The following is a 17,757-nucleotide window of genomic DNA, read 5'->3' on the forward strand; positions in this document are numbered from 1 at the left end:
GACTGGTCACACGCTTTGGGATGTCCAGAACTGTGAGCTCATTCACTTCCTTCCTTTGGAAATTAATTACCCAGCCTCTGGTACCTGCTCAGCCTCACATAACAAAAAAAAAAGGGTAACAAGCTGGGCATGCTGGTGCATACCTTTAATCCCAGCACTCGGGAGGCAAAGCAGGTGGATCTCTGTCAATTTGAGGCCATCCTGGTCTACAAAGGGAGTCCAGGACAGCCAAGGCTACACAGAGAAACCCTGTCTTGAAAAAGCAAGCAAGCAAGCAAACAAACAAACAACAAAAGGGTAACAGAGCTAGCCAAAGGTCTGTACAAAGTTCAGCTCAGCCTCATAGCAACAAAAACAGGGTATTAGAGTTAGGTAAAGGTCTGTACTGAGGCATCCAATAAGAGACAAGTATCCAATATACAAATGATCTTCATTTGCTATACTATTTACCATCTTTATAGTAAAATCTAAAAGTCCTTGTGCTAATTAACTGACTGGGATTTTTTTGTTGTTGTTGTTTTGGTCTGGCTTTCTGTTTGCTTTTTCAGGGGGGTCTTACTACAGGGCCCAGGCTAGCCTGGGACGTCAACAACAACCCCTACTTTGTGCTTCCACCATAAGCATGAGCTAGCTGAACACACAGACATTCAACTTCTATTCAGTTACCACATTTTACTCAAAACAAAATTTGGCTGGGTGTGGCGGCATAAGCAGGGGCAGGTGGGCCACTGTCATTCCCAGGCCAGCCAAGACGACAAGGAGACCCTATGTCAACAACAACAACAACAACAACAAAAATAACTAAGCCTGCCTTGTCTTTATTTTTCTTATTTGATATTTTGCATGATTACAATTTAAATATCAGCATCTATTTCTTCTGGATAATTTATTTTATAGTCTATTAGTGAATATGTAATTATAATCTCTAAAAACACCAAGTCCCTCCTTCATTTTACAAATGCACTTATAATTTGAGCAGCATTTTCCGGAAAACAGAAAATGAAAAGAATTAGATTTTTGTAGAATGTAAGTCATATATCTGATTAGTTTATTGATGGCTATTAATTTTTTTATTCACAAGCTAGTTAAACAGTTAACTCCTCAATTACATTTGCTATGCTTTCAAAGGGAAGGAAGGAAGTCATTTTAAACTTTTTTTTTAGAGCTCCCTCTGCCTTTGCCTCTCAAATGGCTGGTAAAGAAAGTCATTTTACAAGGCTGACAGCAAACGCACTTGCTGCTAGAAAGTTACGTTTACGTATGCAAACATGTAATTGTTTCCACGGAATGAGAAGCATACGCTTCATTAAACCATTCAGACTGTGCCAAGTTGTTCTCTGTCCTAACCCTAATCTGTTGCTCCCCTCCCGACTGCGGCAATGCAGTCTGTCCTCCCGCAAGGGGAGACACTCCTAACAATTTTTATTTATATTTTTTGTTGCTATTGTCTTTACACGTTTTTGTTAATTTTGAGACCTTTTAGCCTGGGTCAACCGCAACACTGTGATCCTCCTGTTTCAGAATTGAAGGCATGTGTCACCACACTCAGCTCAGATGCCATTTTTTAAAGCAAGACTGGAGGTAGGGCAGTCAAGACAGGGGAGCAGGGAGTGCAATCAAGAACAAAATTGTGTGTGTGTGTGTGTGTGTGTGTGTGTGTGTGTGTGTGTATTGTCTTGGGGGGGGAGAATGCCATAATGAAAGCAAGCATTTTGTACACTGTCTAAAAACATTAACTACCAACAACAGATCTGGTTAAGTATGACCTACAGAGATGCCTAGAGGTCCTGGAGCATAGCCCCCACAAAGGAAAGCCCCAGCATTAAGTATATGTTGAAATTACGTATTGAGGAGGTAGAATGACAGCTCAGTGCTAAAAGCACAGCCTGCTCTTGCAGAAGGCCCTGGGTTTGGTTTCCCAGCACCTACATAACGGCTCACAACCTTACACTACCAGTCCAGCAGTGCCCTCCTCAGACTTCCACTGGCACTGCACACAACTGGTGCACACACAGAGTCTCAGAAACACACAAATAAATGAAAGGGAGAGAGGGCCTTTTTTTTTTCTTCAATAAAATGTATTAATTATATACGCCTGGAGATACAAGCATGAACACAGTGTATGGGCCCTGACTTCCTGCAGCTCAAGTCAGGCAAGAAGACAGAGCTATATATGGTTTTTCACACAATGGCCAAAGTCTTATGGAGCACAGGGGAAGAACAATTGGTGCTCAACACAACTTCCTAAAGCCCAGAGCTCAGCAATTACCACAACTGGGTTGGTCTCACCCGAGTCTGAAGCTTAGCTGTGCCAGTAATTGTGTACTTTTCCATTTGGAATACTCTACTTTCCCCAGGTGAGCTTCCTGAAGCAATGGCTCAGTTTCCTGTGTGCTGGTGGGGTCTCTAGCACTCTTTGCTCAAAGTACGGCCTAAACCAAAGTTAGCCGGCCTTACTCAGTCATCTAAGAGTTGACTGTGAGTCAGCAAAGGAGGAAGTGACAAGTGTTTCTCAGCTTGTTCTCAGTAATGCTCCTGTGTCCATCAGAGTCAGCAAGTGACCAGAATCCCGGGAGGTGTCCTGTACATGTATGTTTTCAAACTTGCTACTTTGCTTGTTGAAAATTTAGTTATATCTTGTACAACTAGTTAATGGCTATCATGAATTTTTAAAAGGGTGGAAATAGTATTAGAGGAAAAATGTATTCATTTGAACACAGGCCCATTTTTCTTTGCCATTATTCCCTAACAATATAGCAGAATCACTACTTACAAACCAAATACCGTGCTGGGGCACTGTATATAGTCTAACGAAGCATTTGGGGGAAATGTATGCTGATTATGTGCACACATCATCCATCGTCTTAGGGCACTGAACATGTTCAAAGGACAGCCATGTAATGATAAAACGGTGTCCTGGGCTCTGAGTTGCAAGAGTGTCTTTCTTTAACTTAACTTCCCTCAGACACTATGACCTTGTTGTTCGGTAGTTTAGGAAATGGTGTTTTCCAATTCGACTCACGCTCTAGTGTGCTGACCTCTGTTAATTGTCTCCTTGATGTGGTACACTAAAGGATATAAAATGGATATATCACCATCCTCTTGAAACGAAAACTTCTCAGAGGTTTAAAAAAACCTATACCCATGTCGTATAGCACACACATCTCCATAAAACTCCGAAATGTACTACCTTTATTAATATAAAACCACGGGCAACATGCACGTGATAACTAGAAACATCCTGATCAGCCAGAACACAAAACAAAACCAAGTTTTTATGCTAAGCAGTCTAAACATTAGAAACATACATATTTTCCTTTTGTAGAGAGACTTACAACAGGATTTTAAAACTGCACGATGCGTCTCTCCTAATACTTAAGCAGTCAGGGCACAAACGGTACTAATACAACTCCAGTGGGTAAAATTAGGATTAATGGAGAAAGAGAAGATGTGGCAATTTCCCTGGAAGTAAAGATTACCACAAAGTGTCAGACCACAGAATGCAGACTTGACTTGGAAATGCAAAACTTCCTTGCACCGGCCTAGATGGCTGTGGCAGCTCTTCTATAGCTATAACTTCTGTGGTGTCAGTCATTCCCAAAATCAACTGTGATGTGAAAACAACAGGTAACTCCAGAAAGAACGAATTCCTAAGTCTAATAAATTCCCTTGCTGCCCTGAGTGGCATAAAGTCTCCAGCCATCTTGTTACATCGCAAACACAACAACCATCCCCCTTGTCCAGCAGATCTCGTGTGTGCTGCCTGCTGCCTTTAGCCAGCCAGGCTGGTACACTGCTTCTCCACTAGGGATCAATAATCTCCTTTGTTTCTCTTTGACTTGACCTTAAAAAAAAAAAAAAAAAAAAAAGTTTGTTTATTTGTTTTAAGCCAGAGTCTTACTATGTAGCACTGGTTGGCCTCTAACTTGCTATGTAGACCAGGTGGGCCTAACTCTGCCTCCCTCTCCTAAGTGCAAAGGTTTATATGCCACAAACAATTATTTTCACGAGGAGCGTTAACACATTCTATTTATCAAGATGCCCAGGGTGACACTCTGTAGTGCAGGCAGGTCCTGAACTTGCAATCATCCTGTCTCTGCCTTCCAATCAGCTAGTAGGCCTTTATTATCAGAACTAGCTTAATTTTTAAAAAAAAAGATAGAATTAAAATAAAATAATTAGGGCCAGCAAGTTGACTCAGAGGGTAAAGGTACTTGCAGCCCAACCTGAATATCAGAGTCCTGGATCCTCATGGTACAAGGAGAGCACGAATCCCACGAGCAGTCCCTGACCTCTATACGTGCATGTATATAACACATACAAATTAATGAAATTCAAGTTTTTTAATTAATAAAATAGCTATAGGAAATTATGAAAAATTAGGACTAAAATTAAATTTAACAACATTCAGTGTTCTAAAATACACTAAACTTTTATTTTAAGTCCACACTGAAAGATTTTATATATATTTTTAATTACATCTTTTAATTTTTTGAGACATATTTTATCAATTTCTGCCTTCTCTTTCTTCACTCCAAAACCTCCTATGTATTCCTGTTCTGGATCTCTTTCAAATTCACAGTCTCTTTCACTCTTGTTTTATATATACACGTGTGTGTGTGTGTGTGTGTGTGTGTGTGTGTGTGTGTATTAAGTATATAAGCACAACATGCTCAGTCAGTCTGTATAGTGTCACTTGTACGTGTGTTTTAGGGCTGAGCATTTGGTACTGGATAAGCAATTGGTGTGTCTCCCTTGGGAAGACTATTTTCCTGCTCCCAGCATTCCTTAGTTGCCTGCAGTTCTTTGTCCAGAGGCGAGGCATCCCGGGCTTTCTCCCTTCTGTGTCAGCATGTCTACCTGTGCTTAGACCTCAGGCGTGGGGGTGAGATTTCGCGGTGTAACTTCTCTGACGTCTATAAGAGATACGATTCTCAGAGCAAACTCTCTGCTCCTTTGGTTCTTACAATCTTTCTGCCTCTTTCACAATGATCCCTGAGCCTTAGGTGAGGTTGTACTGTAGCTTTATCAGTTGGGACTGGGCACCTGAACTCTGTATTCTGATTGTGTTCTGTAATGGTCTCCATCTGCTGCAAAGGAAGGTTTCCACGCTTTTCTGTGGGCATAAGTATAAAGACTTAGAATGTGGTTAGGGCTTATACTGGTTGAGTAGGTGGTGGTTTAGGTTTTCCTCCAAGATCCATGACCTCACTAGCCCCGGGTAGCTGGCTAGATTTTCAGCATCAAGCATGACTTCCCTCTTGTTGAGGCAGCTTTAAGTACACTTAGAAGGCTGAAGCTGGTTGTGCTGGGGTTCTTAGGTGCCACAGATGGCTATGAGCACTGGTTGCTTTCCTTCTCTGGAAACTTGCATGATGCCTTTTGGTACCAGGAAAGCTAGTCCTCAGGAAGGAAGCGTATAGGTCAGATCCAATCCAGGTCCTCGGTCTAATATGCACAGTGTCTTCAGCAATGGGGGTGTACCTGCCTCTCTAGGGGTAGAGAACAACCAAAGGCAACAGCAGTAGCCTATAATGTTTTCAAAGTCTTTTCCACAACCCTGACCAATGACTCAAAAGAGGTTTTTGCATACCTGGCATTGGGGGTTTTGTTAAGACTGGTGGGTGAAACATTGCCAGCTAAGAAGGGGAATTTTTCACTTAAACTATTCTACACAGACTTAGATGAACTGGGGGTTCTGTCCACCCCACCTGTCCCCTTTTACTTTCCTGAATTCTGCAGTTACCTCAGGTTATATATTCACACCTGAACACTTGGAGAAGGAATTGTCTTTCTACGTTTGGGTTATCTCATTCAATATAATTTTTTCCTTCTCTTCCTTTTTTTGCTTTTGTTTTGTTTTTCAAGACAGGGTTTCTCTGTGTAGCCCTGGCTATCCTGGAACCTGTTCTGTAGACCAGGCTGGCCTGGTACTCAAGATCCACTTGCCTCTGCCTCTCAAATGCTTGGATTAAAGGCATATGCCACCACTGCCTGGCTCTATGTGATCTTTTCTAATTCTATCCATTTACCTACAAAGTCCGTGACTTCATTTTTCTTTGCAGTTGAATGGTATTCCATCTTGTATACACACCAGACTTTGACTATCCACTGTCAGCTGAAGGACATTTACGTTGTTTGCACTTCCTAGTTGCTGTGATTAGAGAAGCAATGAACGTGGCTGAGGAAGTATGTAGAGAGTAGGACGGCAAGGCCTTTGGGTCTCTGCTGAGGAGCAGGTGGTAAAGGTGGGCCGCACGGATTGATTGTTAGCAGTCAGGATTCCCTGTGCTGATTTCCAGGGTGCCTGCAGCAGTCTGCAATCACAGCAACAGTGAATGCAGGTCCCTTTCCCCTCATCCTCCCCAGCATTTGTTGTATGTTAGGTTGTATATCTTTGCCTTTCTGACTAGGATAAGATGAGATTTCAAAGCTACCATTTTCTAATCGCTAGAGATGATGAACATTTTTTAAATATATACTTTGTAGCCAGTTGCATTCTTTTGTGAACTCCTATTCAGATCGTAAGCCCATTTTTGAACGGGGTGTTTAGTTTTCTGATGCTTTATAGTTTGAATTCTTTATATATTACGTATATTAAACCCCTGCCACATATATAGCTAGCAAAGATTCTCTCACATTGTGTGGGCTTCCTCTGTAACCAGTTGATTGTTTCTTTTGCTTTTTAGTTTTATTAAATTCTCCTTGTCAATTGTTGACCTTAATTATTGGGCAAATTGAGTCCTATTAGAAAGCCCTTCCCAACCCTGTCTTGAAAATACAAAACAAAACAAAAACAACAACAACAAAAAGACTTTCCCTACACTTATATTACATTGGTTGTTCTAATTTTTTTTCTTTTAAACAGTGATAAATTATATAGCCAGATAGTTCATGCCTGATCATATTTACAAGGGACAATATTCTGGCTCATCTTGTATAATTTCAAAGTATTTGTCTCTAACGCAAATAATTTTAGACACAAAATTTGAATTTTACATATATATATAATATATATAATCTAATGTAACAAAGATAGAAAACTATTTCAAATAAATTTACATTTGAAAAGCCATACATTTTAGAGAATGTACTAAGCAAGAGACTGAAAATAATTCTCTCACGGTCTCTCATTCCGTTAGCAGTAGATACTATACATTCATTTGAGTAAATGTGACTCAATTGATAGAATCAGTCATTTGTATAATGGCTTCTGCATAGATTATACAGAACAGTGACAAAGATTACCTTACTAAGAGCTTTGTAATTGGTATAAAAATCTCAGCAGGCTATTTTGGGTTCATTGGCAGCCTCATGTTTTATCATTTTGATGACTTTAATAGATTTAAGTAAAAAATTTGTTTGAAAGAGTAAAAATTTTAAACCCAGGATCCAATTATTTCCTTGGCATACTTAATGTCATTCTCTGTTTTACTTGTCTGTAGTTTCCAATGATGGAGACTGAACTGAGAAACCATCACATCTTACAGAAAATGACTTTGGAGACAAGTCTACCTGAGGGCAGATGGTGGAACTAAAAGGATCCTAGAAGTTCTTTCAGCAAAGACACACAGCCTATTATTTCAACTGGCCGCCAGGGAGAGAGGAGGAGGGAGGGGAGGGAGGGGAGGGGGTAGTGTGTGTGAGTGTGTGTGTGTGTGTGTGTGTGTGTGTGTGTGTGTGTGTGTGTGTGCGCGCCCCCTTTAAAAAACCAGCAGAAAAAGAAAGAAAGAAGCATTCTCAGAAAAAAGTTTAAAAATCCATATATAATGTCAGGAATACTCCATGGTCCCTGGGAATATATTACAGGAATTTAGCTTTTTGTTAGGTAAGAAGAATTCTACACACCACGGAAATAAAATTTTAAGAATCCATATGCCTTTTGTTATCATATGGTATTGAGGGGAAGAGGTGCATGAACAGCGCAGACCCACCTTTATTTGTACATGAACACACACCCCAGAGGGCAGCAGGGCCTTTCCAGCCTTGTCCTGCACCAACAGCCCAATAACTCACTTCAGTGCTAACACACTGAACTGAAGCAAATCAGTTGTTCTGTACCTACCTACCAATCCTCACAAACTAAACCAACAGAACATTCAAGACCTAAATGCTGAAGGAAGAATCTGCATCCTGGGAAATACTTCTTCGTGGCCCACCAGCAAATACTATCAGCAGTTGGACAAACCAGGCTGGTCAGTGTGGGAGAACTCACTCTGTGAGCTAAGCACAGCCAAGAAGAGGATGTGAGAATCAGTTTGAGTCCTTGGGTACTGGCTGGGGTTTTGAGTAAAGTGACTACGTAAGGGAGGGTTGTTTAAATTGGCTGCAATTACACGAGTCCAGGAGTGAGTACAAAAGGCAGCTGCCGTTCAGCTAAGCTGGGTGAGTAGGGCATCTGCAACACTGTGAATACAGGGACTCTGCTCACCTTTGCGTTGGCAATGTTATTTTTCTTAAGTGTCCCAATTTGAAGCTGATGTTACATGAGATTGTTTAGGTCTGAAAGGGGAAAAATATAGCCTGTCTATGTCAAGAACGTTCTCAGATGAAAGACAGCATTGCGCCAGATGTGCTATGTGGCACATTTGCATGTGTTCATGTGTGCTTGTGAGAACACACACAAACACAAACACACACGCATACAAACTTAAACATACAATAATAAAAATTATTGTATGTTTAATAAATTATACAGTCACTGAGAAGGCTGTATATAAAACACAGCCTTATGAGTAGCAAGCAGTACCACACACCTCTGCGATGACAGCACTAAAGAGGTCTGAATATTGCTTCCACTCTTAATTGGATTTCTTCCCCTTCTCTATTCCTAGCTAGCTTTTGCTTCCAGGCATCATTATTCATATTTATATTTGGGCTGTTCACTTTTCTTTTATAAAAACTATAGGCTAAAAGTTATTTTATTTTTCCTTATTAAGTTTTGAAAATGAAAAGAAGACTAATTTTGCAAACAAGTCCACAAAGGCATTGCTCTTCTGGAGACTCCCACATCTGCCTGTTATTGCCCCCTGGCATTCTAATAACCTCTTAAAAACAAGTCATTTTTGTGTCCTGTCAGAAGCAATATATCATTCACTCTCAGTTCAATGGACGGTAGTAGAATAATAGAAAAACAACACATGGAAAGACTGAACATCAATAGAGAAAAAAGATTCCTTTTCATTCACCTAGAACCCATTTTCAAACACTGAAGGCAAATACATATAACTAGAATTATAAAGAGCAATAAAAATTTTTTCACGAACAGGAAAAAAGGAAAAGACAGAAACCTTGAGGCAAAGAAGAGAAACCTAAGAACAGGTGGACAGAATAACACTTCTCTCCAGGAAGAAGGGCAACGTGCTCCAATTGGAGGGGCGAGCCTCTTAGAGCCGCAGATGCATGGACAGACAGTCTTTCCACCGTACAAGCTTCTCAGATCTAGGACTGATTTTCTGTCCAATTAAGTTCATAAGTACCACTTCCTTTAAAAGATATTTCCATATAAAAATGATGCAGTTATATCAGATAACGACACAGTTTCTACTTCCCTCAAAAGGAATTAAAGCACAGTACCCCATATCCTCTCCAGTCCCTGTCAGGCTGTTAATTCAGGTGACTTCCAATGTTCACAATTAAAAAAAAAAAAAAAAGATGTGTGGCTATTCCAAAACCGTCAGAGGGTTATGATCAAATATATAAAACCAAGACACTCTTAAATTACTGATATTTAAGCAGGGCCTGCTCCATTCCTTGAGAAAGTGCCGCTCGGCCTATGCACTGCAGTCTTACTCACAAAGCTAAGAGGGCTAATGTGGTTAAAAAGCTTCCAGAGAGCCAGTCAGTGTACCTGGTGTGCAAGCAGGCTAAGGCATCCTTCCGGAAGGAAGTGCAGACTGTTCTGTCACCCAGGTAGGAACATGGATAGGACAAAAAGCTGCAGACAGCATTTGCTTCAAGGACAAAATGCCCAGTAGTTAGCTTCTAACAGGACAAAAGATAAAGAATTAATAAGCGTGACAGTGCTCATAGAATGTTCTGGCCTAAAATGACAAGGAAGTTTAAACTTCACTCATATTTGAAAAGAAACATTTAAGTATGAGAAGAAGAGAAATGTAAAGAGGCGGGAAGAGGCTGAGCTTAGTCTAATTAGCAATGTAAGGAAGCTGGCATGCAGAATAGAGAAAGCAGCACACACAATGCTGGTTCTATACCTCAGCTAAGCGGCAATCCCCTTTCTCTGTTTACCAAGTAACGCTTAGAAAACTTTTCAGTGGAAATAATTTCAAACACAAAAAATTTGCAAAACTACTACAGCAGACTCCTGCCTGCCAGGCCCACCTATTTATACTACTCTGCCCACGAGCTTCCTATGTTTTCCGCACGTATGTATTTGTCTTTAACACTTCAGTGTCTGTGCTCTAGACACATGGAGACTGTCTTCTCGGGTAGCACCCCTGCTTACACACAGATTTATCTCACTCTCTCACCGGTGATGTTTCTTTTGATTTCCCAGCAAAGTACTGTCTAACTTATGGGCAGATGTGTAGAAATATGCAAATATATGCTAATCAAACATGGTCCCTAAGATTTAGTGCCCCCACGTAATGTTTGTCCTTACCTGTCTTTACTGTGACTGTGGTAATGATGAATTTCTTACCTCTAACAGTCCCTCCAAACTGATTAGTAGAAATGAAGACTAAGAAAGAGCCTCTCTTTATTTGTTCATATATTCATTTTCACTTATTTATTACCATTTTCCAATTTATTATATAGTCTAGCACTATGATAATTTATTATGATTATCAAAACTGTCCCAGGTTTGACCAATAAGAAACATTGTTCCTTCTCTCTGAGCACTGACTTGCCTATTGCTAAGAAGCAGCTGTCCATATTCTGTGAGGGCTCCACTCCCCTCCACCCCTGCATTCTTTCTATCTCTTTTCTCCCCAGGGCTCTGGTTCTCTTCAGAAGTGCATGGCCACAGGGCGCATAGACCTCAGACCGGGAGGGGTTCGCCTCACTGGGCTTTCTCTCAAGCACCACCTCTTTCTTCTAGGGACCCTCCCTTGCTTACATACTTACTCAATACTACAAAAATGTCAGAAGTTTCAGGATTAATGTGTCACAATCATTTTTTAAAAATTCACAGAGAATCTGCTTTACTTAAAATCCTTCTGTGCTGGGGCATAAGGTCCCACATCATATTCCAACAGTACTCACATGCGACTATTCGGAAGGCAGCTTGTCTGTGTTTGGGGGCTGGGGCGTCTTCTTCATCCTTTAACTTTCTTAGTATGCACACACGACAGACTTCCTGGAGTTACACTTGCAGCAGAACAGTATTCTCCAAGAAATACCCCTGGATTCCTTCACTTTGCTGGATTTCTCATGGTTTCCTGCTGTCTACCTGCCCCGCCCTCCCAGGCTTCCTCTCTGAAATGTCACCTTTCTTGAATATTACCAATTTTAATGTTTTCTGCTTTATTTTTTCTGTGTTTCATTTTACAAGAGGAAAAAAGTTTAAAATGAGTAATTAAAAATGCATCACTATATACTAGGAATCTGTTTCTGCCCAAACAGTTCACCTCGATGGCTGGTAGCTAAAAGAACAAGCATCACCCCATACTGTCTGTGGGGCCAGGGATCCGGGAATGGTTAGCTGAGTGACTCAGCATCTGAGCTGCAGATACTGAGCTGCAGTATCTCAAGGTTTAAGTGAGCCTGGAAACTGACGTCGGCCTTCTCAGGATGTGGCTGACAGGCCTCCCTGAGGTTGTCTATGACTGACCGTGGTCAGAGACTCCAGTGCCACCTCAGAGGCTTCTCTGTAGTCACTCAAAATACAGCAGTTTGCTGTCTTTAGAGCAGGGTAATCCAAGAGACAGGAGAAGACAGTGTGCAAGACAAAACCACACAGCGGTGACTCTGTAATACTATAACTCTGGAGATGCCATAAAGACGTCAAAACCAAGACACAACTACTACATATTGTTTCTTTTTTTCTTTTTTCTTTTTCCATATTGTTTCCTACAGAAAGAATGTCACATAATAATACCTTTTCATATACATGTCTGAAAAGTCTATATTGAGAACAACCTATCGATAGTTCACAGGGAACTTATTTCATATTTGTGAAATGCTCTATTGGACGTACATAATACTGATCACTAGCCATCTAAGTAGACTCCACTATTTTGTAATTACAAGTAATACATAACCCATTGCTTATGCATTTTTTGTGATTGAACAACAAAATGTTACAAAATCTAGCCTGAATCACCAATATATTAAAGTCGTTTCAGAAGAGTACTGGTTGGCATGTTTTTGAAAGGAAGAGTTAAGTCTTAATGTACCTTTTTCCTGTCACTTCTCACTATGACAGTCTTACTAAGTATCCCAGGCTAGCCTTAAACTGAAGATCTTTCTGCCTCAGCATCTACTTGCTGGAATTATAGGCACATGTCACTATATCTGGCCCTGTAATATGACTTTTAAAACAACTTCATGATATATTTTTCAAGCACTTGATATAAGTGATATACAACAGTCCATAATTACCATCTGCATTCCATTAATCTCAGAAACAGAGATAGCAGTACCTCATTACGCAAAAACGCAGAATCTATTAAAAAGGGGATAAAGGACAAGAGGAGTGAGAGAGGCAAATTTTAGTAGATCTGTAGAGGAAACTAGTAGGTAAAGATGTAATAAGTGATAGGCCAAAATTTAAATGTCTGTGAAAAAGTTCCAAGTTCAAAAGCTACTTAAAGAATTCTGAATAAAGAATACAGAATTCAGATATTACTGAAAAAAGTACAGGCCAAGAACTATTTCCATAAAATAGAAGAAGGATGAATTGTATTATGTTTGAGATAATACTGCATTAATGCTTTATTCTCCAACTGTGATCATACATTTGGGTTACACAGGCTAATATCTTTACTGTTAGGAGAGTATACATGCTAAAGTGTTTAGCTATGAAGCACCACACATCTGCGACTGACACTAATGATACAGCAAAGGCAACAGGATTTGTGTGTGTGTGTGCGCGTGGGGGGAGTTAGTCTGACTATGTAGGACTGGTAAATCTACATAAAATTTATAAAACTTGATTTTCTCAAGCTGACGGCATTTGGAATCACCTAGGAGACTCACTTCTGGACTGGTGAGGGTGTTTCTACAGAAAAATTTAACTGGCAGCACCACTGAGTGGGTGAAGAACAGGGAGAAAGTGGGCTACCCACTAGCATTCATCTCTCTCTGGTTACCTGACTCACACAGAATATGACCAGCCCCCTCACACTCTCACAAGCATGACTTCTTCCATAAAACACTGTTGTACTATTATGATAAATCTGTTCTGGACGAGCAGTAACTATCCATCTACTTACTACTTTACAGGTATTTCATTGAGGGCTGCGATCATAACAATAAGCAAAGAGAATTCCACTCTCAAGAATCTAATACTAGGAGCAATAAGAACCAGGTAATAAATAAGGAACTGACATCACTGCATACAGGAACAGATGGTGACGGAAAGAGTGATGAGTTGTGGCATGCACATACACATTTCCCTTTATAATCAACTACTGCCTCTTCTAACCTTTTAACCTCTACCCCACTTAGATGTAAGTGTGATGCCGGTGATACGACCTCTGTAGCAGGTTTAAGTTAAGAGCACTATGTCTTCTGGGTCCCAGTAATACTCTTTCCTAGTCTAAGGCTGCCAGAGGCTGATGATCCAATAGCTTGCTAAGCAAATGGGTGTGACTAAGTCTGCCTTTTACTAGTATCTGGCACTTATATATATACCTAGAGCATGTTGGGAGATGTTATTACACAGGTGTTAGCACAATAATCCCTGAGCATATTTGACACCGAAGTAGAGATCTATTTGAAAGTGGTTTTGGTTTTCAGGGTAACATTAACATTTTGCATCATATACTACCCTAGATTTGCGGTCTCAGGGTAACACTATACACTATACATTATCCACGCAACACTGGCACTGTGCACAGCAAGGCTGGAAAGATGGTATTCTGCAAACATTCACTAGTAAATTCTCCAATAGTAAGCAGTTGGAAAACCCTGGTGCTAAGGTTGCAACCTACCAAGACCATAAATCCCAGAGCTCCAAACAAAATGGAGGACTCTGTCAGCGGGGCTTCCTCTTCTCAGCCTGGGGAGCCCACATCCCCGCACTCTCTACCTGAGGAATCCTTAGTCCTTAGGGAATCACACAGAATCAGGTAGAATCATGTAGTCCTTAGGGAAATTACAGGCTCAACTTCCTTTCTCCTGATAAGAACCTTCTCAGCAAGCAATTTGGATTCCTGAAATGCCTCTCCATACAGATGAGACATTCCGTTAGCTTAAGCCCCAACCAATGTTGATATGCACCCTGGAACCGACCCCCCCTCCTCAAGTTCTATATAACCCTTGTTCACCCCAGTATAGTTAAACTGACTCACTGAAGGTGGTTCTGGAAGTCCTGGCTGTCAATCCATCATATTCACAGCCACCCAAACCCTGCCCTCCACTTCTGCTCCCTTCAACCTCATGAACTGGTGGCCAACAGCCCCCAAGAAAGGGGGAGAGCCAAGGTAAGCTACTTATTTCAATTATAAAATTTAAATATGTTATTATATAACTGACAGTGCCTTCTCAAATCTAAATGCTCTTTCCCATAATTTTACTATTCATCAACATCAGGTTTTTTCCCCAGAATATGAAGGTTTATTACTGTGTTTCCATTGTCAAAATGTATGATCTTGGTCATTCCTTCTTGCCTTTGTACTGGGCCAAAAGAGACACACTGGCTACTTTAACAATTTTAAATCGGACTCCAGGAATAACACCTACAGCACGACCTTTTTGACCAAATCCAGCAACCAGAACTTCATCGTTTCCCTCAATGAAGTTCAAGCAGCCATCACTGTGCACAAACGCTGTGATCTTGATAAGCTGCACCCTCACACACTTCCGGAGAGCAGAATTTGACTGGCTTCAACCCCTAATTTTTCCAGTACAATTCCCTTTGCACCTCCAAAAGGATTGGCCTTCAGGGCTGTGCCCAAGTGCCACTTACATTGTTTATCATGCCACTTCTGGCCACATTGGTGACAGTGAAGCTTCCTGGCAGTACGGAAGACCATAACACTTGCCCATCTTGCTACTGCCACAGGCCCAATCAGCAGATGGTTTTGTTTTTGCTTTTTAATGATAAAACTTCCATGTCATATATTCAGTGACTTTTAAGGTCTTTAAAATTAGTTCTTTAAAAAAAAATGTTGTTAGGCTATTCTGATCTTAAAGCTGAGCCAAAGAGTAAAAATTAAAGAGCATAGAAAGAAGATAACTAAAAGGAAAATTATGGGATTGCACTCCCAGCCCTGCTACCAAATGATAAAGCATTAGGTTTCTGTTAATTTTTATTTTTGGTCACAATTAGGAAATGAAACAGTAAATAACAAAATCATATGTTGAGATTCAAGATGATGTATATGTACAATATCAAAGTAGATTCAAAAATAATTTTTATTTTGTGTTTGTGGGTGTTTTGACTGCATGTACGTTTGTGCCAGTGCCTGTGGAAGCCCAAAATGGGCTTAAGATACCCTGGAACTGGACTCACAGACGGTTGTGAATTATCAGATAATGGGTGCAAAGAACTGACCCGAAGTTCTCTGGAAGAGCAGCCTAAGTCAGCCTTCTGGTCCTCTAAAAAGTCTTTAAAAATAAAGTAATTATTTCAGGATCTTTGGGAAAATAGAGTAAATACTATTTCCCCTATTACTATCACTAAATGCACCTAGAAAACTTACATGTGACACATCAAACAAAAAATAAAGCTCAACTAACCAGGGGCTTCAGTGTAAGGAATGACATGGAATGGAGTAAGCGCTTCTTACCTCAGCCTTTTCCAGCCAAGGAATGCCCACATGAACACCCTCCACACATGTGGTAATACCCACATCTGAACACCCTCCACACATGTAGTAATACCCACATGAACACCCTCCACACATGTAGTAATACCCACATGTGAACACCCTCCACACATGTAGTAATACCCACATCTGAACACCCTCCACACATGTAGTAATACCCACATGTGAACACCCTCCACACATGTAGTAATACCCACATCTGAACACCCTCCACACATGTAGTAATACCCACATGTGAACACCCTCCACACATGTAGTAATACCCACATGTGAACACCCTCCACACATGTAGTAATACCCACATGTGAACACCCTCCACACATGTAGTAATACCCACATGTGAACACCCTCCACACATGTAGTAATACCCACATGTGAACACCCTCCACACATGTAGTAATACCCACATGTGAACACCCTCCACACATGTAGTAATACCCACATGTGAACACCCTCCACACATGTAGTAATACCCACATCTGAACACCCTCCACACATGTAGTAATACCCACATCTGAACACCCTCCACACATGTAGTAATACCCACATCTGAACACCCTCCACACATGTAGTAATACCCACATGTGAACACCCTCCACACATGTAGTAATACCCACATCTGAACACCCTCCACACATGTAGTAATACCCACATCTGAACACCCTCCACACATGTAGTAATATCCACATGAACACCCTCCACACATGTAGTAATACCCACATGTGAACACCCTCCACACATGTAGTAATACCCACATGAACACCCTCCACACATGTAGTAATACCCACATGTGAACACCCTCCACACATGTAGTAATACCCACATCTGAACACCCTCCACACATGTAGTAATACCCACATCTGAACACCCTCCACGCATGTAGTAATACCCACATGAACACCCTCCACACATGTAGTAATACCCACATGAACACCCTCCACGCATGTAGTAATACCCACATGAACACCCTCCACGCATGTAGTAATACCCACATGTGAACACCCTCCACACATGTAGTAATACCCACATGTGAACACCCTCCACACATGTAGTAATACCCACATGAACACCCTCCACACATGTAGTAATACCCACATGAACACCCTCCACACATGTAGTAATACCCACATCTGAACACCCTCCACACATGTAGTAATACCCACATCTGAACACCCTCCACACATGTAGTAATACCCACATGTGAACACCCTCCACACATGTAGTAATACCCACATGTGAACACCCTCCACACATGTAGTAATACCCACATGTGAACACCCTCCACACATGTAGTAATACCCACATGTGAACACCCTCCACACATGTAGTAATACCCACATGTGAACACCCTCCACACATGTAGTAATACCCACATCTGAACACCCTCCATGCATGTAGTAATACCCACATCTGAACACCCTCCACGCATGTAGTAATACCCACATCTGAACACCCTCCACGCATGTAGTAATACCCACATCTGAACACCCTCCATGCATGTAGCCCATCCATCCTACCTATGACAACAATGAGCTAGTGAGGACCACAAATATGCACTTGCCCCAGGCTTTAATTAGAAAGCCAGGAGCCTAAACTTTGATGCCTCCTAGGATCACACCAAAGCTGACTACAGACTTCCACACCCTGCCCAGTAACAGTAACATGTTCCTGCATTTTCTCATTGGCCCTGCAAAGAATCATTAACAGTAATGGGGCTGCCACCAAAAACCGTGATATCAGTGGAGGCCACATAGATAAATGTAATGAGAAACAATACTATCCAGCCACAACATTATCAATAACA

General features: G+C 41.1%; 1 protein-coding gene and 1 pseudogene across 3 annotated transcripts in view; both read right to left on the reverse strand.

Annotated features, from left to right (window-relative positions):
* TNKS (tankyrase) overlaps positions 1-17,757 on the reverse strand; it is a 164,185-nt gene that overhangs the window by 74,716 nt on the left and 71,712 nt on the right. The window lies entirely within an intron of this gene.
* LOC311584077 (small ribosomal subunit protein uS12-like) lies at positions 3,312-15,982 on the reverse strand (annotated as a pseudogene). Its single transcript has one exon. The product of its transcript is annotated as a small ribosomal subunit protein uS12-like (transcript).

Source organism: Acomys minous, assembly GCF_964271855.1.
Source record: "Acomys minous genome assembly, chromosome: 15".
Classification (NCBI taxonomy): domain Eukaryota; kingdom Metazoa; phylum Chordata; class Mammalia; order Rodentia; family Muridae; genus Acomys; species Acomys minous.